The sequence below is a fragment of the Thermobia domestica genome, chromosome 17 (genome assembly GCF_964235325.1).
Source record: "Thermobia domestica chromosome 17, izTheDome1.hap1.1, whole genome shotgun sequence".
NCBI lineage: Eukaryota > Metazoa > Arthropoda > Insecta > Zygentoma > Lepismatidae > Thermobia > Thermobia domestica.
In genome coordinates this window covers 42,114,195-42,139,281 of record NC_137470.1, presented here as the reverse complement: position 1 = coordinate 42,139,281, position 25,087 = coordinate 42,114,195, and the positions used below count along the sequence as shown (strand labels likewise).

General features: G+C 36.8%; 1 long non-coding RNA gene across 1 annotated transcript in view; it reads right to left on the bottom strand.

The window, feature by feature from the left end:
- The window catches only part of LOC145674578 (uncharacterized), a 43,725-nt gene extending 18,906 nt beyond the window's left edge, over positions 1 to 24,819 (bottom strand). Inside the window, exons 1-2 of the long non-coding RNA XR_014128984.1 lie at positions 24,689 to 24,819; positions 836 to 879 (exon numbers count right to left, since the gene is read on the bottom strand). This is a non-coding gene — a long non-coding RNA (uncharacterized LOC145674578). The remainder of the gene's footprint in view (positions 1 to 835; positions 880 to 24,688) is intronic.
- Between the last annotated feature and the right edge of the window lie 268 nt (positions 24,820 to 25,087).

The following is a 25,087-nucleotide window of genomic DNA, read 5'->3' as shown; positions in this document are numbered from 1 at the left end:
GCCTCATCTTGAAGAACGTTTCGTGATATTTTTCCCATTGATGAAAGTTTATATAACTTGTTTTTGAGTTAGACAAGGAAATCTCGAGTAAGTCATTAAGACACTTACACAAGCATTAGTATGTTCATTATATTTTTCCATGAAACGAATGTAACAATTTAGTTTGGGTGAAAGGTTAAGTGGAGCGATAATTGAGTAGTTAGTGTATTGAACTTCTATTTTTTAGAATCAGGTTCAAGTCACGGCCAGACTGAAACTTTTTCAAGTGTTTCTGTTTCAATTTCAATTCTTACTCATTGTGACAAGCAAGATTTTCTCTTCCCTAGAAAGAGAAAAGATGTTGGAATAAGGAGAAGTGTAGAAGATCTGTCAATGGAGAGAGTGATTTACAAACTTATTTCCAGCAATTGTTCTAGATTTGGTATTTTATTTTACTTTTAAGCATTTTCAGATTCATGTGTTATCATTGTTTTCATTTCTTTGAATATATAGTATATAATGAAATAGTACATTACATACGCAGCAAGATTGAGATTAACATATGATGTACATTGGACAACACGGTATGAAACAGAGATTCATCCCAGAATGGAGAAATCTTTCGTGCGTCGTCTACTCACAATTTTTCTTGCATACAGACTTGACTCAGTGCTAGCAACTGCTGTCAGTGCCAAGAAAAGTTAAGTGTAAGTTGGGTTGCACCTGTCTAGGCGTTCTCTCAACTGCAAATGACCTGGACCCCAAGTAATGGAATTATAACAGTCAGGGGTACAGGTATTTATGTAAGTGGCTGTACATATATTTAATGATTTTAAAGAATTGTTTTAGTATTTACCGTTGCTCATTGTTGTTCATCTTCTTATTGTCAGCCATATTCACCTGTAACAAAAAGAATTTGATATTGTAAGTAGGAATATTAACTATAGACCTAGATAAGTTTCCTTAAAAAAAATTGAAATTGAATTTTGAAAAATGCAAAGACACTTAAATTTAATAAGGATTTCACTAAAAAATATGACAGTGTGCCGCGTTTAATATTACTTAACATATTCTAACACAATTGTCTAACTGAGTTCTAACTAATTTGTTACTTTATATTAAAGAGTCTTTGAGTTTTTATCTAACTTGTATTTAAGTAATCAGTAAACTATTTAACATATTCTGATTTAAAATTTTCATTTTTATTTTAAATACATTAAGTTCGGCTGTGAGCAATTTCCAGATTATTTTACAGATAAGTTTCAGTTGAATACAACTGAGCTATTCCACAGAAAGGTACAATTCAAAATGCATTTGAAACCTGCAGTAAGGCCGCAAGATACACAATATAAGTTATAATGTAATACAAATACGTTGTATTATCACTTTGGAATATACTTAATTATTTCTGTTAGACTTGAATTTGATTTCTGGAGATCTCTCAGCCGTTTCCATGAAGTTCACAATGTATATACATCCTGTATATGGTTAACGTGAACAATGATATTTCTTAAAGTTGTATTGTTTCTTAGCATTTAATTATGTGGCTGGATTTGCTATGGTTCTTTATGCTTTAGCGTAGTTGTCAAATTTGAATCTCTAGCTTCAGCGGTTGTGGTTTAAGGTTCATATTTGGGTTGGTGAAAATGTAATTCCAAGTTCATATTTTTGCAACTCAGAAATAGAGCTCAAAGGTTATATTTATTACAATCAACAATGGAGCTTGAAGTCCCTGTTGTGTACCCAAAAATTGAGTTCGGATGATAAAATGCAGGTGCATAAAAATCCCTAAAAAACAGAATATTGGGCACCACCTAATATCCAATAGAATGTTGATAGTACTGAAATCAACCAACCAATGATCTAAATTGTCTTTAATTTGTTTATTCATTTACAATCAGAGGTGGATTTAGCCCGTGACCTGCGGGGCCTATTCCCCCAGTTTCTTGAGTAACAAAATTAATTTAAGCTATTATTTATATATTTTTGAATGTATATAATAAACTCATTTTTAGCTATCATAGTCTGGATTCAGGCTGCCCCCAGTTTTCACCTTCTAGGTACGCTACTGTTTACAATTCATTGTAAGAACTCTGTGGGTACAAAAGTATCTGTACCACCGATAGCAAGACAAAAAGGAACTATCTGCTAGTATATATTTCTTACAAATGTGAACAATACAGAAATAATTTATTCCAGCAAATAAAAAACTGTTATTGTATTGACAACGACTGATATACTTTTTTCGCGCCACAAGATTCGTTTTCTATTTTGATTTTCCGGAAAACTACGCACAATAATTTACCCACCTACCTGTTATTCGGTTCAACTAGAAGTGCTCCATCGATTGAAATAAGTCTTAACATTAAAATATATTCAGTTCATAAGAAATTAACATTTAATCATAATGTTCATATTTTCTTACTTTTCTTCATAATTTATTTCTGGATAACAAACCGGAAATCTAATAAACATATGTGAAAGTGAACAAATTTGACACCACGTAGTATAGTGTTTCTTTAGGACTTTACAATCATTGCCATTGCTTGAAGTTGGAATGTACAAGAAATGGCCAATAACAGAATTTTTACTTTCCAGAATCCGGAAAGTAAAATCGGAAAAAAATCTGGAATTCAAAAAAAAAAAAAAAAAAAAAACGAGTTTGAAAAAAAAATCATGATTTTGAAAATAAAATACGATGTCGGAGTTATCCCGGTAATCAGAATTAATGCAGAATTTAATGCCATGTGGGTCCGATCGGACCTACTGCACTGATCTAAGAAAATGTTCTTGTAGGTCAAATCGGACCCACAATTTCTAATTCGTCGAATTGACGTTAGAGTACTTGTATTGTAAAATCCTGTCTCTACTGTTAATGAAATGTAGTGTTTTTATTACACATGTAACTTTCGGTCTTTGATATTGATTATTAACGCCGCTAGAGGCGCTAAATACCAAGTAACAAGCATTTGCTGCTTTTGTAGACCCGATCGGACCTATGTGTTGCTTTTTCAATGACATGTTAAAGAGTTTAACAATGGATTCATTATTTATTCTAATTTATTTTCACAAGATATCAGTATCCCTGCCATTTGCTGAATTTTCAGAAAAGTCTAGATCACTACACTGCTATTACTAATGAGATCGAGTTCTGCGCATATTTCTTCGTTTTTTATTGCACAAAGATATTACTTATTAGCACTAAAAGCAAGATGAATATATCCACACTTCTCACTTCTGCACATGTAGTAATAAACAAATAACTTTCTAACAGAGTTGCCAGTTCAACTGTAATTTATCCCCTTGCCCATAAACAAAATATACACACATAGGTCCGATCGGATCCCCAACTTTTATGCACGGGGATACAATGCCTTAGATTATGTTTCAATATTAATACTAGGAATGCAATGTATATACCCGATTGCAATGAAATGAGCTGAGCGAGCTTAAACTACGTAATCATGACTTTTTCCTCATGTTAAGTCTATGCAAGCGTTTTTCGGTGATTATTCCTCGATGGTACATCGGATTTTTGATTTCGACCTATGTTCTCACTCAGCACGACATACTCTATCAGCGTGCTAAGTTTGGTTGAGATCGGCCAAACGGTCTAGGAGGAAGCGTTTTTCGGTGATTATTCCTCGATGGTACATCGGATTTATGATTTCGACCTATGTTGTCACTCAGCACGACATGCTCTATCTGCGTGCTAAGTTTGGTTGAGATCGGCTAAACGGTCTAGGAGGAAGCGTTTTTCGGTGATTATTCCTCGATGGTACATCGGATTTTTAATTTCGACCTATGTTGTCACTCAGCACGACATACTCTATCAGCGTGCTAAGTTTGGTTGAGATCGCCCAAACGGTCTAGGAGGAGTTCGTGGACAACCAAACGGCTAACCCGAGTATAAGAGCTTCGCTTTGCTCAGCTCAATTGTGTTTAAAAAATATGAACAAAACAAGAATAATGTAAGTAAGTACGCTTGGCACTCTACCGGTGAACCAAAAAATTCACCATTGGCAGCTAACGTGTTAAAAAAAATACGATTTCGGAAAATTTCTAGAATTTTCTAAATTATGTTTTTTTTCTGAATTCCGGCTTTTTTCTGAATTTCTGTTTTTTTTTCGAATTCCGGAAAGTGAAATTTCCGATTCCGCAAAATGAATCTTCTGGATTCCGGAAAATTTTGGACATCCCTATAATGCACCAATAATGAAAATGTGAATTTATATGCCTCCTCGCACGATTTACTAAAAATAATAATTGCAAGATATTTAATTGAAAGTTGTATGAATTTGAGCTAGTATGGTGTAGTCAAACTTGACTTGAGTCAAACTTTAGTATTGATTTTCTAACTTTTCGAAGGGTATCAGTACATTTAACAGCAGAACAGTAATAGATTTTTAATTTTAACAGAAATTTGGAAAATTTTAGTAGTAGTAGTAGTAGTTTCAAATTAGTGAGAAACTCCGATAGAAACTCTTAGTCCTCTAGGCTCAGGGTTAATGACAGGTAGGCAGCTGGTTGTAAAACAATTGCGAAATCAAACATTGGTCGAGAAAGAAATGTGAATGAGATAAACATAAGGAGGTACTACACAAGCAACGAGCGAACCGATCGCGTAAATCCGGTGAGAAGTGAACAAGACCTATCCATTAACAATGGTTGGAAGGGGCTAAAGAAGCGATTTCAGAAACGGAAGAAGATCAGAATAGGATCGTGAAACGTTATGAACTTGACATATCGAATCTAGCAGTTATTGAAAACACCAGCAAGAACAAGAGAAAGCATAGCATTCGTCCAGGAGACTAAATTAAATAGTTCAAAATCAAAGGAAATAAGAAATGAATACAGGCTTCTATGAGTTGAAAAAAAAGCACGAGAAAGAATGGAGTTAATATTGTTTCGGAAAAGAATATAAAGAGCAAATTGGTGCACATAAAGAGAGCGCAACAGAATTATGATAATCAAGCTTGTGGTAGGAAAAGAAAGAGAAATCTTTAATATAGTCTTCACCTATGCCCTACAAGTTGGAAAATGAAATGAAATCTTTAAGTTTTACGTCCCACGGCCGTGCCGGTTAGGCTAAAGGAGACGGTGATGATGAGAGATGAGTAAAATGGTGGAATGAAGAAAGAGGGAGGAAACGGGAGAACCCCGAGAAAACCCACGAACACGGTGTTTGTAAACCACAAAGTCCACACGGCGCGAGCTGGGATCGAACCAGGGACCCGAAGCACTGGAGGTGAACTCTCTACCACTGAGCCACCGCGCCTCCTCCCTACAAGTTGGGTTTGTTGAGGAGACAAAACAAGAATGTTGGATCGGGCTGGAGCACTGTTCGTTACATGAGAAGCTTTTCTTAGCAGGAGATAAAAATGTGCATGTAGGACGATCAAGATCAGAATATCAAAGAATACAGGAGGATGAAGATTGGAAGACGGTAAAGATGAAGGTAATAACATACTCAACTGACATGAGCATGCAATCCTCCTATTTTGAATACCATTTATATGAAGCAAGCAGGATGCCTTATTGTCTGGGAGGAGTCCCTCATGTGCCTATTGTAGATTATTTAAATATGCATTTCTAACATCCTAGGTGTGATTTCCTGTACACGCTTATAGACCGTGAAGTTCACGGTTTTTCATGTTCGAAATAATCCGTATTGGAATATTTTTCCCACAGTCTTGGACAGTCCTAGCTCTGAAACTACAAGTATATACCTCATAGCGTAGTCCATGCAAACTAGTTTTCTTATTTTGCAGTAAGGATGTACCTCAAAAGTTTGTCGGTGTAGTTCATCAATACACTGTATATAACCCAATTTTGCCCCTATGATATGTGTTCCAATGGAATCAAAATGATTAAATCCTAGCTAGGTCCAAGAACAGTAAAACCTGTCAAACTTGGCCACCTGCTCATCTTGGTCTGGTTCGTCTTGCACCTGCATTTTCCCATAAGACATTTGTTACTTATTACTCTGTAAGTTGGCCACCTATCTGTCTTGGAACTTGGCCCCTTCGAAGCAATGTTTGCCCCATGATGATAAGTTTACCTGCCCATCTTGGCCATGCAAAATATCGTTTTGTTATTATTTTTTTAACTCTTTCGTATTACCGTATGAGAGGCAGACGTTCTGCACTTGTGACTGAGACAAAGAAGTAAGAATTAACACGATTTGTTCTGGGAGATCAATGGCCAGAACACTACCCTGATAAAGAGGTGGTGAAGGAAAACGTGCTTTAAAAAAGTAGTACAATAATTCAGGAAACGGTTGTACGTATTTGTTTTCCCTGTCTGTTTTGGTAAAACCATTAGCTATATCGGCTCCTTTCATCAATGAGGACGGCTTGTCGAAAGCTAGCGGAGGTTTTGAGATATGAATTCTCTTAACATTTTCTCAAAACATTTTTGTTCTGAGGAAAACACTTGTAGCTCATTAACAAGAGGTAGCTAACAAAAAGTGTAATGTGTATATGTGCCAAAAGGACCTTATTTTGGAATAGAAAAGAACAGTATCAACTGAGAAATGTCATATAAACTACATATAAATTGTTCTATTTATAATTTTGCTTTTCTTGTTTTCAATTTGGATAACTCAGTGTGCTACAATATCAATTCCAATAAACTGGGTTCATATGCTTTAATTTTATCATTGTTTGTGTTATTGTATTTTCAATCTGAATAATTCAGTGTACCAGACTAGCTTTCGGGAAGAGAAACGTATGTACATACATAAACAATATCAAGTATAGGTTAGAGATAAAGGAAATTATAACTCCAACCTACACATAATATTGTTTCTGGCTGTGCATATATTTACTATAATGTAGTATTTTTTCCAGTGCTGTATACTGTAATGATTACTGTATATGATGCATTCCAAATGAAATCAGTCAATTTTGAAAAATGTTGTAGTTTCACCATCTTCAAATTTGCTCGTGTTTTGGTATGTTATGAGGTATCAAGAGAGGTGTTGAAATACAAAGTGGCAGATGCTTATGGTTCACCGTTTCTAGGATAGAGGGCACTGAACGCGTGAGAAATGCTCCAAACATGTATATAAGTTACTAACATATTTGTGGATACAGTTTAGTGAAAGTGAGGAACACGAAACTTTGTCACAGTGCACATAGTAATACAGGAGAACACACAGAAAAGTAAGGAACAAATATCATCAATGTTGCCATCACAATGGTGGGTCAAAGATAAAGGTCATTAACGCAAAAGTGACCAAAGTTTGGTCATCTTTTTGGAGAAGAAGGGGAGAGAACCACTAACCTTTATTTTGTGACTGACAACCTTGGGCCTTCCTCAATACATCGGTGTATATTTCAGGTAGTGGTATAGTGTACCTTCCTATGTATGAATGTTATTGTAACTCAATGTTGTCAATATCGGCCATATTTGGGCGACCATATTGCAAAATTGAGTGCAGGGAAATTGTTCAGCATTTGAACAAATAACCTACCGTTTTATGTCTCTTTGCACAAGAAATATGATTTGGTGTTTCACAGTATTTTCCGAGTTATCAAACGTGCAATATGGCTATGTTCAGATAGTGAAGAACATATTCGAATAATACATGTAATTTAGACGTATATGATTCCAACTCATATGTTCATCTTTAAATAACATGTCATACCAATAGGTGGTTGACATGTAAAATTAATTCGCACAATCTCGTATAAAATGAAAGCATGTTAGTGATCAATATGCAGTGGTGGCAAAAATCAGTGTCAGTTTGGGAATCCTGCCTGGTAGCAGAATTCATTCCAGAACATTGAATATGTTGTTTCTGTTATTGTATCGTGCCAGATTGAACATATTGAGTGGTGTATAAGTCAACATCATTGCAACTGTTGTTTTGTGTTCTATTGCTGAAATGTGGTAGTTTTACCAGTATCATGCAGTGTTCTGTTGGACTTGTAACTGAATACGATTGGGACAACAGGTCACACAGCTCATCTGCACCCACATATGTCATCATTGCTACATGTCGCATTGTCCGATAAATGTTGAGCATGTTTGATATGTCTTGTTACCAAGTCTCTTGGCATGCCATCTACGGATAACCTTTTATGACATGTGGGCATTTTGATTTACCAGGAATTAGTTTTATTTCTTCGGTACTACGTTTCTTCGCAAATTCAACAGTGATTTCCTTCAGGTTCTTTCCTAATACCTCCTTATGAACACATGTGGAATCACAGCACGTCCGTCTATGAAATGGTGGTACTTTGCAAGTTACGTCTTCTTGTGGTGCTCACACACAGTTCCCATGTCTGCAGACACTCTTATCTTCATCAGCTGCTGCCGTTACAATAATGTTTGACTTACACACCACTCAACATATTCAATCTATTACGATACAATAAAACCAGCAATATACCACCAGCTGAAATATACACCGATGTTCAGAGGAAAGTCCAAGGTTATCCGTCACAAAATAAAGGTTAATGGTTCTTTTTCTTTCTACTCCAAAAATATGATCAAACTTGGGTCACTTTTGCGTTAATGAACTTTATTTTTGGCCCGCCGTTATGATGGCAACATTGGTGGTATTGGTTTCTTACTTTTTGTGTGTATCCCTGTATTACTGTGTGTACGGTGACAAAGTTTCGTGTTCCTCACTTTCACCAAACTGTAGCTACAAATATTTTAGTTTATGCAGTTTGGAGCATTTTTCATGTGTTCAGTGCCCTTTATCTTGGAAACGATGAAGCATCAGCATCTACAACTTTGTATTTCAACACCTCTCTTGATACATCATAACATATCGAGACACGAGCAAAATTGAAGATGGGGCAACTAAATCCATGTGCTGATTTTGCTTGAGGTGCACCACATTATTTAAAAGTAGCTGTAGTGCCATTGCTTATTAAAATTTTACAATCAAGTAAAACTATAAATCCTATTCTAAAAATACACCAATCACTTATATTCTGTAAGTTGGTCATCTGCAGTCCTTTTAGATCTCTAATTTCAGAAATACATGCTTTATGCTTAGTCTAAAATGTGATGAAAACATTCTTAGGATCTTTCAATCATATACACTCAAATGAAAAAAAAAAAATCCCTATTTCTCATCGGAATTACTTTTCGCAAAACTATGGCATTTCATAGAGCTTATGAGAAACATATATGCAAATATTTCAAGTTATTACATATACTAGTCTCGAATATCATGCAAACGGAAAGAAAATCAAGCCCCATCTGGAACAGTATTTTTCCAAATATTGTACTACTTATAGAATATGGTGCAATATATATTTTTTTTTAAAAAAAAAAACAAGATTCTACTTCTAGGCCCTAATACTCACTGGCAACTTTCTGTCTCGCAACTATCTTGTTGCCCTGGGTAAATGCATTCAGTCTTTTGGAAATCTGCTCACTGCAGCGACGGCGACAGAAAAGTTGCCGAGGTGCCTCCAAGCAGGGAGATTAAAAAAATGTTTTCTGCACGTTCTCTCGCATAGCAGTTCATTTCGTGTGTAGCGCGTTAAAAGAAGTGTTTGCAATGAAGCTGTTATATTTTTAATTAGCGATGAAGATAATGAGAAATTGAGGAAATGGAGAAACGTCAAGCGTTATATAAAAACGTTTGCAAGAATATTCAGATATAAATTTAAAGAAGAATTTGTGGGAGGAAGTTCGTTTCGCTGTTATAACAAACTGGAATGATCTTTGTGGGGTAATTGATTAATCATTATATAGCGTGTAAATTTGAGAAAACCAAGGGAATCTCAAGGGGGCGTTTACCAGGACATGTAAAAGTAGTAGAACATGACCGATATTAGTGTCGAATTCATAGTTTTCGTAGTCCGTGAGCTCAATTGTAAAACTCGCATTAACGTCCAAATTCACCCTATTCAGCTGCGGGCCGGGGGTCACCGGAAGGGGAAACCGAGACAAGTAAAAATAATCAAAAATGACCGATATTAGTGTCAAACAGTGGCGGCTGGTGCTTTGAATGTTAGGTGGTGCACAATAGATGACCTCTCCTTTTCATTATTATTATTATTATAAATAATAATAGTTTAATAATAATAATAATAATAATAATAATAATAATAATAATAATAATAATAATAATAATAATAATAATAATAATAGCAGTGGCATATTCACGATTTTGTTTCGGGGGGCTTTGCTAACTCTCGGGGGGCTTTGCCTGAAAATGTGAAAATTCTGCAAGATATTTCATATACTTTACTATAGTAAGATTTCGGGGGGGATTAAGCCCGGAAGTTTCCCTAAATACGCCACTGATAGTTATTATAAATAATAATATCGATTTCTTCATGGCATGCTTCAAGCATGCAATGCAGAAGCTCTTTTTTTATGATTTTTGACGTACTCTTGAAAATTATTGCACTTTCTAAATGACTCTTGAGAGCGCTGTCAAGTTCTGCACTGAAATTAATTATCTACGAAAAACGCTTCGATTTGAAGACGAGTCTGTTTTTCATCATGTCCTCTTAAAGCTAATTCGAATGTGCCACGAAACCAAATGCAATTGATGATTATATTGAGCACGTACCTGTTTTGCGTCACTTTTTGATTGTGATTCTCAATGGACCGCCTATAACCAGCATTTAGTTGAGCAGCAATATTCACGTTTCCCAACATAGTGAGATCAGAACGTGTCTTGTCTGACCTGACGATTTTTTTTTTTTTTTGTCGTGCAGATGCTGGATATCCGCACCTTTTTTTTACTCCATGCATCTTCCTCCGCCCCGAACAACAAACAAGGAAAACAAAACAAAGCATTTTTAATTTCACATAAACATAACCATTTATGTTGTTCGTACAAGTTGAGATTAAACTTCCTTGTAAATGTTCGTTTCTGACTTCTAATTACTTGCGTTATATTGAGAGTCAGAATTGGTCTTCGGTTGTCTTTCATAAGTAGGTTTGCTTCTGACGTTCTTTTCGAAAACGGATAATTCAATAGAGACGTTACAGAATTAATTGCTACTGCATTGCTAGTTCACGTATAGCAGGCACAGACATGTAATTATGCAATTACAGCAACAATATTCCAATGAACAACAAAGACCGGCACACACACACACACAAACAACACAACAAAGCCCGCTACCTGCTTTAAAATCTCACCCCTTCCCCAATTAACGCCCTTTTTCTAAAAACTTCCCTCCAATTTTCTCATTCACCCATGCACACATGAAAAGGAAAACATTGTATGTATGCTGCCAAATTTCTGCCAGTTATTTGTTTTTACGATAGCACATTGGAGAAGGGAGAGGGAGAAAAATTTAAAAATGATCAAAAATGGCTGGTATTAGTGTTGGATTTATAGTTTTCGGGGTAAGTGAGAGAAACAGTGACCCTTCTGATGCTATTTCAATCCAAATCCAGCTCTGATAGTCGGGGAGGGAAGGGTACAACGTAGGGGAGGGGGACAAACATTTAAAAATGATCCAAAATGACTAATATTAGTGTCTGATCCATAGTTTAAGGAGTAGCTGAGATTAACAGTGACAATTCTGATGCCGTGTGCCGCAGCACGCAGGAGGGAAGGGAAGCTATATATAATAATTTTCGAAAATGACTAATATTTTTGTCTAATACACAGTTTTCTGTATCATTCAGATGAACAGTGAACTTTTTTATCCAGTTTTAATCCAAAATCAGCGCCGCCACTTGAGGGAGAGCGAAAAAATATATATATAAAAATGATTGAAAATGGCCACTATCAGTGTCGAATTTGTAGTTTTCTGGGTCGCTTAGATGAGCAGTGGTGTTTTCGATCCCGTTTAAATTCAAATTCAAACCCGCAGCTCGGGGAAGGAGGAGGAAGAGATATTTAAAAGTGATAAAAAAAATGACCGATATTAGTGCTGAATCCACATTTTTGGGGTTGCTGAGATGAACGGTGACACTTTCGATGCCGCGACCCGCAACGTGGGGAGGAGGATATATATGTATATAGTCAAAAATGTCCGATATTACTGTTTAATCTATAGTTCCTGCGGTCTGCGAGATGAACAGTGACACTGATTGAATTACGGCAAAATAATTTGTCTGTAGTATTGGAACACGAATCACACTTAATTTTCAATTAAGAGAAGAGATTGTAACTAATCATAACGTTCCCAAACATTATCGAAAACTGTGTAAACATGCTTGCTGCAATAAACAATAAAAATAATAATGACAATAAAATAGATGAGATACGAAAATATGTATGTAAATAGTTTATTTCAACCCAGCTAAGCAGGTAATACATGTTAGTATTTAAATAAAATCTGAGACATAACACGAAGAACGGTCAAACAATATATCTATTTCGTGATAAAATCATTACTTTAAATTACGTTACACATTCAAATAAGCACCTCACAAAATTGAGCACTACTATTAAGATCTAACAGTAAGTGCCATCTTGTGTGCTCATGTAAAATGAATCAAATATTTTCTTTTGTTTGTTACCTTTTTCGGTATCAAAAGACACAAACAAATGAATCAATTTCTTGTGTTGTAGCTGAAACATAACTTTATCTTATAGTACAATATTTATAATATGTAACCATTTATTGCGCAGTAGTTAAGGGAGTAGGCTAAAATATGTACTGACTTCCTGGTAATGATTCACCTTAACATCTACTCCTAGAAGGGCGCTCTTGGAAGAAAGGAAACGGAAGCAGGCTTTAAAAGCAGGAAAACAACAACGTAGACTTAAGCGAAAAACTACACAAATGAGACGATGGAGAATGGAGGAATCGGAATCATCAGAGGAAAATAGCTTAGGGGATGCTAACATCCACGACGGCAACACTGATGATGATCTAACAGTTGATCAGCCAAATGAATTGTGTATGTATTATATGTGAGGAATTTGGGCATGACGACGAACTTTGGTATCGGTGTACCCTTTTTGGATCGTGGGAGCATGCTGACTGTACTGCTGTGAACTCACCACGTGGATATATGTATGACATGTGTTTCAAGAAAACGTCAATAAGATATTCAGTTGAAGTTTCTGAGAATTTCGAGGGCACACTAGCCAAGAAAAAACATGAACTGCCTATGGAACTATTTGTGTTTATTAAGCTTATATTGTGATGGCCTTTACCAATATGTTGGGAATGGCGACCAAAGTAACAATTTGAGTTTTTTTTTTTCCATCGTGTTCTCGCACTTTAAGAATTACTGTTTACTTTTTTTTACACACTTATTGTGGGATTGGAGTATGTATTTACAAATTTGTCTCAATATGTTTTGCAAACTAAACTGCATAACAACCCTTTTTTCTTAGGTGATCAACATTGCCGATCTCTCCCATTATATATATATATATATATATATATATATATATATATATATATATATATATATATATATATATATATATGTGTGTGTGTGTGTGTGTGTGTGTGTGTGTGTATCAAAATTGAGCAATGTCCTGGCTATAAAATAGTCTGGTCGAATAAAAAGCTGAGATTTTAATCTTGGAAAACTTCAAATAACAGATAAATAGAAACTTCTGAAAATGAGTATCCATCATCGTCATCATACAATAAGTCATATTGTGAATGATAAAGGAAAGACTGGAATAAAAGTAAATTCCGGGTGATTAAGCAGAGTATTAAGAAGCAAAGGATGATACATATGATATGCAAGGTCATAGGCTGAGCAAATGCGGAGGTCTGGGTGGAAAAGACCCCAGATGGAAAAAAGACTAGTATATGTATTGATATATAGACTGCTCCATAATTCGTGTAATTTTCTAGAGCATGGCAGAAGATGAAATTTTCCTGCTATTAATGTGACATTTGGCATTCTTATTGGAAAATATCTGAATTTTTCAAATTTCAAAAGTAAATTAGAGAAAATTACTGTTTAGCCCCTCTTTTTGGGTTCGTACACAAAAGCTCATTTTTCTTATGGGAGATCGAATGTTAAATTTTGGAGGCAGTATTCTCCAATAACTATTGGTAAGGATTTTGGTACAAATGATTGTTATTTGATACAAAATACAATGACACTCATCCGCAATGCTAGTGGAGTCGTCTCAAACATTATATTGGATAAGGCTCCCCCTTCAGGGGGCAAGGGGCATAAAAAGTGGTGGTAGAGTGTTACTAAAATCCCAATTTTTATTTTAGGAACGCCAGTAAGCGTAAGATTAATCACAAATGCCAGAGAACTAATATTCTGATGGGAAAAAAATAATTTGTTTTTCCCAATTAATGTGAAATTTGTTTTTACTGTAGTAGAAAGGTAAGGTTTTGAAATCTGGAATGCTATTTTGGTGACACACTACCTGAGGGGGGGGGGCACAGGGGTCGTAACATAAGATGATGGATCTTTATAAAAAATCCAAATTTTGTTGTGGAAATGCCAGTGAGCGTCAGATTAATCACAAATGCCGCAGAATTAATTTCCGAGGCTCCTTGCATGTGCTAGTGATTGATATTGGGCTACAGCCCCCTTCCAATATCACATAAAAAAATCACCATATCCTCAGCAGTGATACGGGAATACATTTTTTTTTTTTTGTAAATTATTGTGCAATTTGGTATAATTGTAGTAAAAAGATATGCCTTCTGAAATCTGGAATGTAAGTTTGGCAACACACTGCCTTAGGTGGGACACAGGGGCGTAGCACAAGCATTTGGAAGTTTATAAAAATTTCAAATTTTATTCTGGAAACGCCAGTGAACGTTAGATTTATCACAAATGTCTCAGAATTAATTTCCGATGCTTCTTGCATGCGTTAGTGATTGATATGGGGCTACAACCTCTTCCAAAAATCACAAAAAAATACCATTATTTCTTTAGCAGGGACATACATGAAAAACATTTTTTTTTTATTTCTCACTTAATGTGAAATTTGGCTTTATTATAGTAAAAAGGTACACGTTTTTCAATTCAGTAACGTTAGTTTGGTAACAGCGGTCAAGGGCGCGGAGGGTAGTTTTGTGTTTCTGCAGAGTACAGGGGGTGGGGCATTGAAATTCCAAGTTTTATTTTGGGTGTGCCGATGAGCGTAAAATTAATCTCATGACACACACAATTAATCATGCAATGCTATTTCCATTGTAGTAGTGAGTGATATGGGGCTACAACCCCGTTTGAAAAAGCGATAGAAATTTATGATGAATGTCCTTACGCAGGGACCTGCTGACAGAAGCTAAATATTTTCATAATTAATGTGAAATTTTGCATTATTGTCGAAAAATGTTTGTTTAGAAAAAAAGCTGAAGCGACAATAGGAGATTACTCATGTGTGGATCTCTTTTAATGAGGTGAACTCAAAATTTAATTGATTTAGTTGGAGTTTTAATGTGAAATGTGGGAAGCAATTTTCTCTAATTATTGTTTTGGTTGGAAAACACAACATTCCTCCCCTAACACCTATCGTACATGTATCTCTAATTTTATTATAGTTTCTCCTTCTCATTGGGTAACAAAGCCGGGGAAAAAGTTCAAACTTTTCTTTATTCTCTATGGGCGTCAAAATAATCGGAAATATCATAAAATTATTGCCCAGAAGCTACTTCCATGTGCCAGTGGCTATTTTGGGGCTTATATTCCCTCTCCCCAGTCCCAAAGTCACTTTTAAAAACCACACAACCTTCATCTTCCATGCATCTTTTGGCCCATTCAGATGAAGGCTCTTTTGTTTGCTTCCATGCTCTTCTTTGGCCCATTCAGAATGCAGGCTTAGAGACGTGTGTTAAGAAGCACTGAAACACTCAACTTCTATATCCTTATCATACGTTGGCGTCCTACTCTAAATTGATTTCAAACCATATCAACAACCCTTTATTTTGTAAAACACCCTCTAATTCTTAGCTTAGCTTCTTGTTCATCTCCACTGGCAACAGTTTCAGATCTTTTCTTATCGCAATACGCCAACGATTTACGACTTACCTGTTGACAGTTCAATAGGAGTTCATGTCTGTAATCAACACCTGGGTTAAATCGATTTCTTCGGAAATGCAGATTACATAGACGTGAATCTGGGGGTAGACTGGCTTAATCGTTTGTAAATTGCTTGACGTTTCCACTACATTTTAAGAGCATATTCATACTGTTATGTTTTTCGATCATGGAACCTTTAACTCAGGATCAGCATGCTAATATAATTGAATAGTATATTTTATCAGAAAAATATGCAAAAGCAACAAGATCCCGTATAGTTAAAGAACTCGGACTAAAAGTGCGCGACGTGCAAATTGACCGTTTATACAAACAGTTCAGCAGCAATTGTTTTCACACTGTCCACCTTGCATCTAGAAAAGTGCAAGATTTCCAAGCTTATCTACAGAAGAAACAAAAACACTTGAGCTGTTATCTGTTACTAGTTCACCGCTGACAAATGTTGTTTCCTCATATCAATCACTGGAGCATGTAACGAGCATCGGAACACTAATTATTTGACATTTGTGATTAATCTGACACGCATTGTCATTTTCAGAATAAAATTGGGATATTCATAATAAAGATCCACCATCTTTTGCTCCAAGTGCTCCCTAAGGCCGTGCATTAATAAATTATGATTCCAGGTTTGAAAAACTTATACCTTTTTACAACGATAGTGCCAAATTTCACATTGCTTGATTAAAAAAAAAAATCTTTCGGTATGTCACTGCGAAGGATACTTACCTTGATATTTTTAATGTGATTTTTAGGAGGGGGCAGCCCCATATCAGTCACTGGCACATGTAAGGAGCATCGGAGCATTAATTCTGACTTTTGTGATTAATCTGACCTCACTGGCATTTCCAGAACGAAATTTGGATATTCGTAAAGATCCACCATCTTATGCTATGCCCCCTATGCTCCCTAAGGCAGTGTGTTACAAAACTAACATTCCATATTTCAGAACACATGCCTTTTTACTTAAATTACATCAAATTTCACATTACTTGATCAAAAAATGTATTTCCGTATGTCCCTGCTAAGGGCATTTATGGTCATTTTATGTGGTTTTTGAAGAGGGGCTACAGCCCCATATAAGTTACTGGCACATTCCGAGAGCATCGGAATAGAAATTCTGTGGTATTTTGATTTTTTATAAAGATCCACTATCTTATGCTACGATCCCTGTCCCTCCCCTCAGGTGATGCGTTACCAAAATAACAATCCAGATTTTAAAACCTCACCTTTCTACTACAATTACAACAAATTTCACATTAATTGAAAAAAACAAATTATTTTTTTTCACATATGTCCGTGCAAAAAAAATAATAATGCTCAATTTTTAATGTGAATTTGGAATGGGGGCTATAGCCTCATATAAGTTACTGGCACATGCAAGGAGCATCATAATATTGTTCTCTGGCATTTGTGATTAATCTTACGCTTACTGGCGTTCCTAAATTAAAAATAGGGATTTTACTAACATTCCATCCGCCACTTTTTATGCCCCTTGCCCTCCAATGGGAGAGTCTTATCCAAAATAATGTTTGAGACGACTCCATTAGCATTGCGAATGAGTGTCATTGCATTTTGTATCAAATAACACTCATTTGTACCAAAATCCTTAGCAATATTTATGGAAGAATTCAACATTGAATCTTTCATAAGGAAAATGAACTTTGTGTTTACGCCCACAAAAGAGGGGCTAAACAGTGATTTTCTGTTGTTTACTTTCGAAATTTGAGAAATTCAGACATTTTTCAATAAGAATGCCAAATTTCATATTAATAGTGGGAAAACTTCATCTTCTTCTAGTCCTCTGGAAAATTACACAAATCATGGAACAGTCTGTATACACAGAGGGTGAGACAAAAAAATCTAAACATTTCATACAGGCACTTAAGTTTGGCCCTCCACTTTACAACACGTTTTGCGGTTTCCGATTGCTTTTTGGTTTCAATGTGTCATGTGGATCTTCCTCTTCCGTCAGTGTAGTAACCAGTTTACCTGTGACTGTCTTGGTGTGAAAGTGGTGCGGTAAAATGGGCGACCTGACAGACTTCCAAAGAGGCATGATCGTTGGTGCCCGTCTGGTTGGAGCTTCAGTTGCAACAGTGCTGAACATTGTGAGGGTATCGAAAGGGCACGTCCAATGTCACGAGGGAAAACACAATTCATGGGCAAACGACGTCTGCAAAGCACAACAGTGGTCGAAGAAATCGTGTCAGATAGGGACCGGAGGACATTCAAACGGATTGTAGCAGCTACAAAGAAGACCACTGCAATGAAAATTATGTCTGAATTCAATTCCGGCCTACAGAACCCGGTTTCATAAAAACAGTGCGACGAGAACTTCATAAAAGGGAAATTCATGGCATTGCCGCTGTCGCCAAAACCCTGGTCACAGCAGTAAATGTGAAGAGGTGTATCCAGTGGTGCAAGGACAACAAGGAGTGGACTCATGATCAGTGGAAAGACGTGATGTGGGCCGATGAATTGACCTTCACCTTGCTTCCAACAACCGGTCGTGTTTACGTATGGAGAACACCGTCGGAGGCCTATGATATAGACCGTTTGCTCCCAACTGTAAAGCATGGGGTGGTTCTGTTACAGTATGGGCAGTGATATCGTGGTTTTCTGCAGATCCCATCATAGCCCTGCATGGAATGATGAATGCTAAGGCGTCTGAGGCCATTTTGGGGGACAAGGTCCTACCTATGGCCCAAATATTGTTCCCTGATGGTGATGGCATCTACCAAGATGATTTGGCACTCTGTCACGCTGCAAGAACAGTGAAATCATGGTTTGAAAAGCATGACCTGGAGCTATATCTCCCCAGGGTCCCACAATCACCAGATATGAACATCATTGAGCCATTGTGGTCTGAGTTAGAAAGGCGTGTTCGGCCTCATTACCCTCCACCAGCATCCCTTAAGGAACTGGAGCACGTTTTAGAGGAACAATGGTACAAAATTCCACACACCACAATTCAGGAGCTGTATCCGGCCATTCCACGTCGGATCCAAGCTGTTTTGGACGCAAAACGAGGCCCCACCATACTAGGTATGATTTTCACACTTTTGCAAAGGTTTTAGATTTTTTTGTCCAACACCCCTGTATATATATATATATATATATATATATATATATATATATATATATATATATATATATATAGTGTCACAAAAGATCGGAACGGTGGAATATCTCGAGAAATACTTGTCCGAGCATGAAAAACAAAATACGTGTCAAATATTTGTTCGATTTCTATTTAACTTTGTGCAAATCAATACTCCTTAGCGCCCCCTTAGGGGCAGAGGGGAGCAACTTGAAAAGTTTAAATGGGCCCCCCAGTTGGTAGTACAAATTCAGACGCTACATACAAAAATACCAAACTTTTATGTTGCAAAATATTTGTTTGTTTGCTCGATTGATGGCACTGTAAACGCAAAATCTATGTTTGATCGAGCAACGCAGCAGAAATGTCAGGACAGTGGAATATTTGGAGAAATACGCATCTGGGCATGAAATTAAACAAAAATATATGGGTCCAATATATTTGATCTCTAAAGTGTGTGTGTGTGCAAATGAAAACACCTGGATACGCCTTAGTGAGACAGAGAGGGCAATTTGCAAGTTTTAAATAGAGCCCCGCAGTTCTGATTGCAAATTCAGATGGAAAACACACAAATATACAACTTTTATCTGAAAAGTTCTTTTGTGTTGTTGAGAAATGACACTGTAGTGGCAAAACTATGTTTTATCGCTGTAATGCACGAAATGCGCTTCCGATCAAAAGATACAAAAAGACATGCCGAATTGTTATCGAAAATATTTTATTCTAGTCACCATAGCAGGAAATAATCAGAGAAGCAACTAAAGTTTAAAATTAAACATTCATATTGAAGTGGAAAGGCCTAATGTGTACATCAGATATAGCAACAGGCCATGAATTAACTACGTGTAGTGCTACACAGGAACAGCTACGTGAACGTACCTGAGTAGATGTATATTCCCCCCTTTGGTCTATTCTGTCGATGCATCATCTCGCCCCTCACGTTCGGGGTGCTTGTTGGTGCCTACGATATTCGCAAGTAAGCAGTGTGTTATAGTAAGTGCTCAAATTGCGTACCTTGATCGTTTGACAATTCCCTATTGGATGATAGAATCCATCCACAGCAGCCCTAATGACATTGGATTCAATAAGTGCAATTCCGTCAATAATGCTTTGCCGAAGCTCATCTAAGTTGGTAGGCTTCCTTTAATACACACGATCCTTCAAATGTCACCAGAGAAAATACTCCAGTGGCGGTAAGTCAGGAGAACGAGCTGGCCACTCAATTTCACCTCTTCTGCCAATCTACCTTTGGGGTAATTGCTCATTGCCTAACATTTACACCATAGTGCGGGCCCGCACCATCTTGCTGGAACCACGTTTCGGCTAAGTTATCCCCTACAATGTCTCTAATTGCTGGACGTACGTCGTTCCGCAGCATATATCCATACTTCCCAGCATTAAAATTCCCGTCAATGAAAAATGGTCCAACTATGGAGGTGCTCATCACTCCCGCACAGATTTTCAATTATTGAGGGTATTGGGTGTGTGTTTCAACCGACCAATGAGGATCGTTGTCAGCCCAAAATCTACAGTTATATCTGTTAACGCGATTGGTTAATTCGAAAGTGGCTTCGTCTAAAAAAAAAAAAAAAAATCTAGTGAGAAAGTTAGGATCGTCATCAATGCGCCTCATCTTCTGTTCACAAAATTCCGTACGACGGTCGAAGTCATCTTCATTTAACTTAAGTATCAGATGCATTTTGCACGGGTGGAACTTGATTGCCTTGAAATTTCTGTGGACAGCCATGCGACTGATATCATGTTGAGCACCTTTGCGGGTGCTCAGGTGAGGATTTTCAACGAAGGATAATGCAACGTCAAGCTGTTTTTCAGCCATAGTCGATGACTCTGGTCGCCCAGGAATTCGACGATTCTTTACACTTTCCCTTTTCCTCGAAGCACCACACGGTGCGCTCGAGAGTCCACTTTCAAATGGGATCGTTTGGACCGAGAAGTATTTGGTTAAATAGCGCCCTAACTACAGCATACGATCTTTGGCGATCACCCCATCCGCGCATCATCAAAATAATTATTCTGTCGTGCTCAGAAAGAGTGGCCATGTCATCAAGTAGTTAGTATCTGTGCAACACTTCGAGATCACCACAATTTGACTTTACCTTCGCCACTGAAGTGCACTTAATTTACAAGACATTCACTCACAATGAACACCTCGAATTAGATCCACAATAAGACTTCGTGATAAGAAAGTCTCTGGCAGGATTTCGATTCTCACTCATTCCACACTACTCACTACTGTCTCTAAGCCGTAACAGGCCACTACAGAGTAAATCACTAATTTTGCACTGAAGAAAATTGTTGTGCAGTGTCTTCTTTGCAAAACTAACTCGAAGCAGGCATGCCGAGGCTATTTTGCAAGGAACTAAACGGCAACTACAAACACAATTACCAGCTCTATTTCGATGACTTATTTGACATACACGTCGATGAACAAAGTTGCTTCGATATAAAAACAACTCTTTTGGCAATTAAAGTAGTTTTATACTTCTTTGATTTGATTTTATTGCCTCTGTTTCGTGGAGAACTATTTTAGCCTAATGTTGTGATCATTCTTTTGGGCACAACGTTCAATTTGAAATATTGTGTGCGTTTTAAACTCCAACAATTCTGTGCACTTTGAAAGAAATATTTAGTTGTTGCGATTACAGTCATGGGCGCCCGCAAGTTTTTTCCGAGGAGAGGGAAGCACGATGTTTCAGAAGACTGGGTCAGGGGGGCGAGGCTTCCATTAAAAATGTAATTATGCACAATGAGTCCTCACATGTAGGGATAATTTAACAAAATCAGGGGCAATTAAAACTCCAGAGGGAGCAAATGCCCCATAATCCCCTATTTGTCAAGGCTCATGATTATATGATTACAGCTTGCAGTAACGGTAATTGCAATAAAACAATTCAAATAAACGTTCGGCAGGTACACATTATTTATATCTCTTGCTCGAAAGTACATTTTCTGCGTTACTCGATAAAACAGCTTTTTGATATTACATTCTCATCTGTTAAGAACACAAAACAACTTTTCCGATAAAAGCTACGTCGATTTTGTTTACAGCATTGTGTACAGTAACAATTGGAGGTTCCCATGTCACATTTTCAAGTGCTCCCTCCACCCACCCCTCTAGGGGTTGACCAAGTTCATTCATTTGCACACACAGACACTTTAGGCATCAAGCATATTAGACCCATACATTTGTGTTTAATTTCATGCCCAGAATCGTATTTGTCGAGATATTGCACTGTCCCGACATTTCTGTTGCGTTGCTCGATAAAACAGAGATTTTGCTATTACAGTGCCATCTATCGAGCAAACAAACAAATATGTTGCAGATAAAAGTTACATAATTTTGTATGTAACATCTAAATCTGCACTAACAACTGGGGGGTCCCATTTAAACTTTTCAAGTTGCCCCCTTAGGGGGCGCTAAGGAGCATTGATTTGCATACAGTTAAATAGAAATTGAACAAATATTTGACACGGTTTTTCTTTTTCGTGCTCGGACGTGCATTTCCCGTGATATTTTCCTGTCCCGATAGTTCTGCTGCGTTACTCACTAAAATAGATTTTTCGCGATTGCCGTGCTATCTGTCAAGAATACACAAAAAATATTTCCAGTAAAAGTTACGTATTTTTTGTGTGTAACATCTGAATCTACACTAAAAACGGGGGGTCCCATTTAAACTTTTCAAGTCGCCTCCTCTTCTCCCTTAGGGGGCACCCGGGTGAATTCATTGTTGCACCCTGAAATAGGATTTAAAAATATATTTGCCACGTGTTTTTGCATTTCAAGATACGACGTGTATTTCTCGAGATATTCCACCGTCCCGATCTTTTTGTGACACTCTGTATAATGGAGAAAATTATGGAACTCGAAATTCAGATTTTTAAATTTCAGATTTTAAACAAAGTATACTAGAGACTACTATAAACCGTTTCATTTTAAGGTTACAAAAAGAAAACAGTGTTCAAACGCACGAAAAATTCAGCAAAGCGATAGATTCAATGAAGAGGAGATCATGTTCGAAGTTAGGAATTGTCTCCTTTTGGTTCGTTTGGGACCTGTGGAATACTTCCTAGACGACAATTCAGTTTTGGTTTGTTATGTTTCACAGAACCGAAATTTCTGTCAAAACAAGCGTACAGTCTCGCAAATTTTCACAGGTCTTGGCAGATGGCCATCTTTTAGTTGACATTTTTATTTATTTTCTTTTTTTTTTTTGGTCAAAATTTGGAGGCAATGTTCCCATGCCCGCTTATAGCTCCGCCTATGGAGGAGATAATTACATAAATAATGTAGGATAATTAAATGAAAGAAGAAGATAACTAAATGTCTAAAATCCGTAATGCAGTGGTATTGCAAATACAGGAGGAAATTATTTTAAAATAGTTACGAAATACAGCGTAAAATTGAAAAAGAAATGAAATGAAATCTTTAGTTTTACGTCCCACGGTTATGCCGGTTAGGCTAAAGGAAACGGTGATTATGAGAAATGAATGAAATAGTGGAATGAAGAAAGTGGGAGGAAACGGGAGAACACCGAGAAAACCCACTGAGCACGGTGTTTGTCCACCACAAGGTCCACACGGCGCGAGCTGGGATCGAACCAGGGACCCCAAGCACCAGAGGTGAACGCTCTACCACTGAGTCACTACCCAGCGTAAAATTATTCAACAGAAGGTTACAAACCTAGAAACGTGATCAAATAATCAATACTTACGTTTCATGGTCAAGAACGATGGTGGATCTCACTCTTATAAACAGAAAGATACAATATTGTACGCAAATATTTCGCAATCATGTACTTTCTGGCATGATTAAATGATGTAGTGCCATAAGCCTCAACACCATCTGTTGGAGCTATAGAAGCACATACTTCCAGGCATTATTTAACGATATAACGCCACATTCATTGACGCATTCCATTCGGCGTTATTGCTTATATCACCTTTGAATCGCATGTCTTACTGAATGCATTTTCTTTACCCTATCTCAGGGACAGTTCTTGAGAGAAGAAATGCATATAAAAGGTAGATTTTGTTATTACGATCTAAAGAAAGAGAATTTATCTAATTGCTATTTTTTCTGTACAGACATCTCAATTTGTTTAAAGCTTCTTGCCTTAATTGTAGTGTTAAAAATTAAATTTACTTTTGCACCGTAATATCTTACCTCCTTATACATAATCCAAGTCGGAGATATTTCCCTTTCCGTAGTGGCTTACGGGGACTTACACGACATAAATGTGACCACCATTTTATGTTACAAGGAATAAATAGAAAACGAATAATTTTGATTTCGAACTGTAATTCTAAAATAGTCATTATATAATTGGTTGCATATTTTCTGACATATCAAGGGAACACTGCCATGAAATTTGCACTTTTTGAAATGACTTTTTGCACACATAGTTTTAATTACATTTATAATTAAGTCTTAGTTGTTTAAATAAACGAATTTTAACACGTAGTGCTTTGTTACTTCATCAATCGTTTGTGAATTAAGTCCATGAGACATACAATTGAAACGGACGATATATCGTTACCAGTTGTATTTAAAAGTTTCATCATTACTTTTAGATTAAGGTCAACTTATGGCTAAATCAAAATTAATTATACAAAACTAAAATGTATAAATACTGCCAATATATCTACTGTACATTGAATGCTAAAACTTACGACTCAGAGCTCAAATCACAGGGAATCACTACTTAACAACTAGCAATAATGTGAGCTGCTCTTCACTCCTTAGGACGAAGAGTTTCTCCTTACGCCAAGAAATGAGAAATGCGTCGCAGCCATCAACAGGAAACGCTTACCACTCCCAGACGTGACTAAGTGTCAACATAACGCGTTGCTCTTAATTTTGCATCGACGCATAGCACCATCTTTGGACAGAAAGCTTTAAAAAGTTAATAATTTCCTTCTACTGTAAGTTCTGCATATTGAAAACAAGAAATGTATCGACTGGCCAGCAAAATTATTGATATCAGTCTACCCGATCAAGTTCGTAAACGAATGTCTAACAGAGTGAAAAAAATAAAATAAAATTATGTTGCAATGCCGCTAATACTGGCC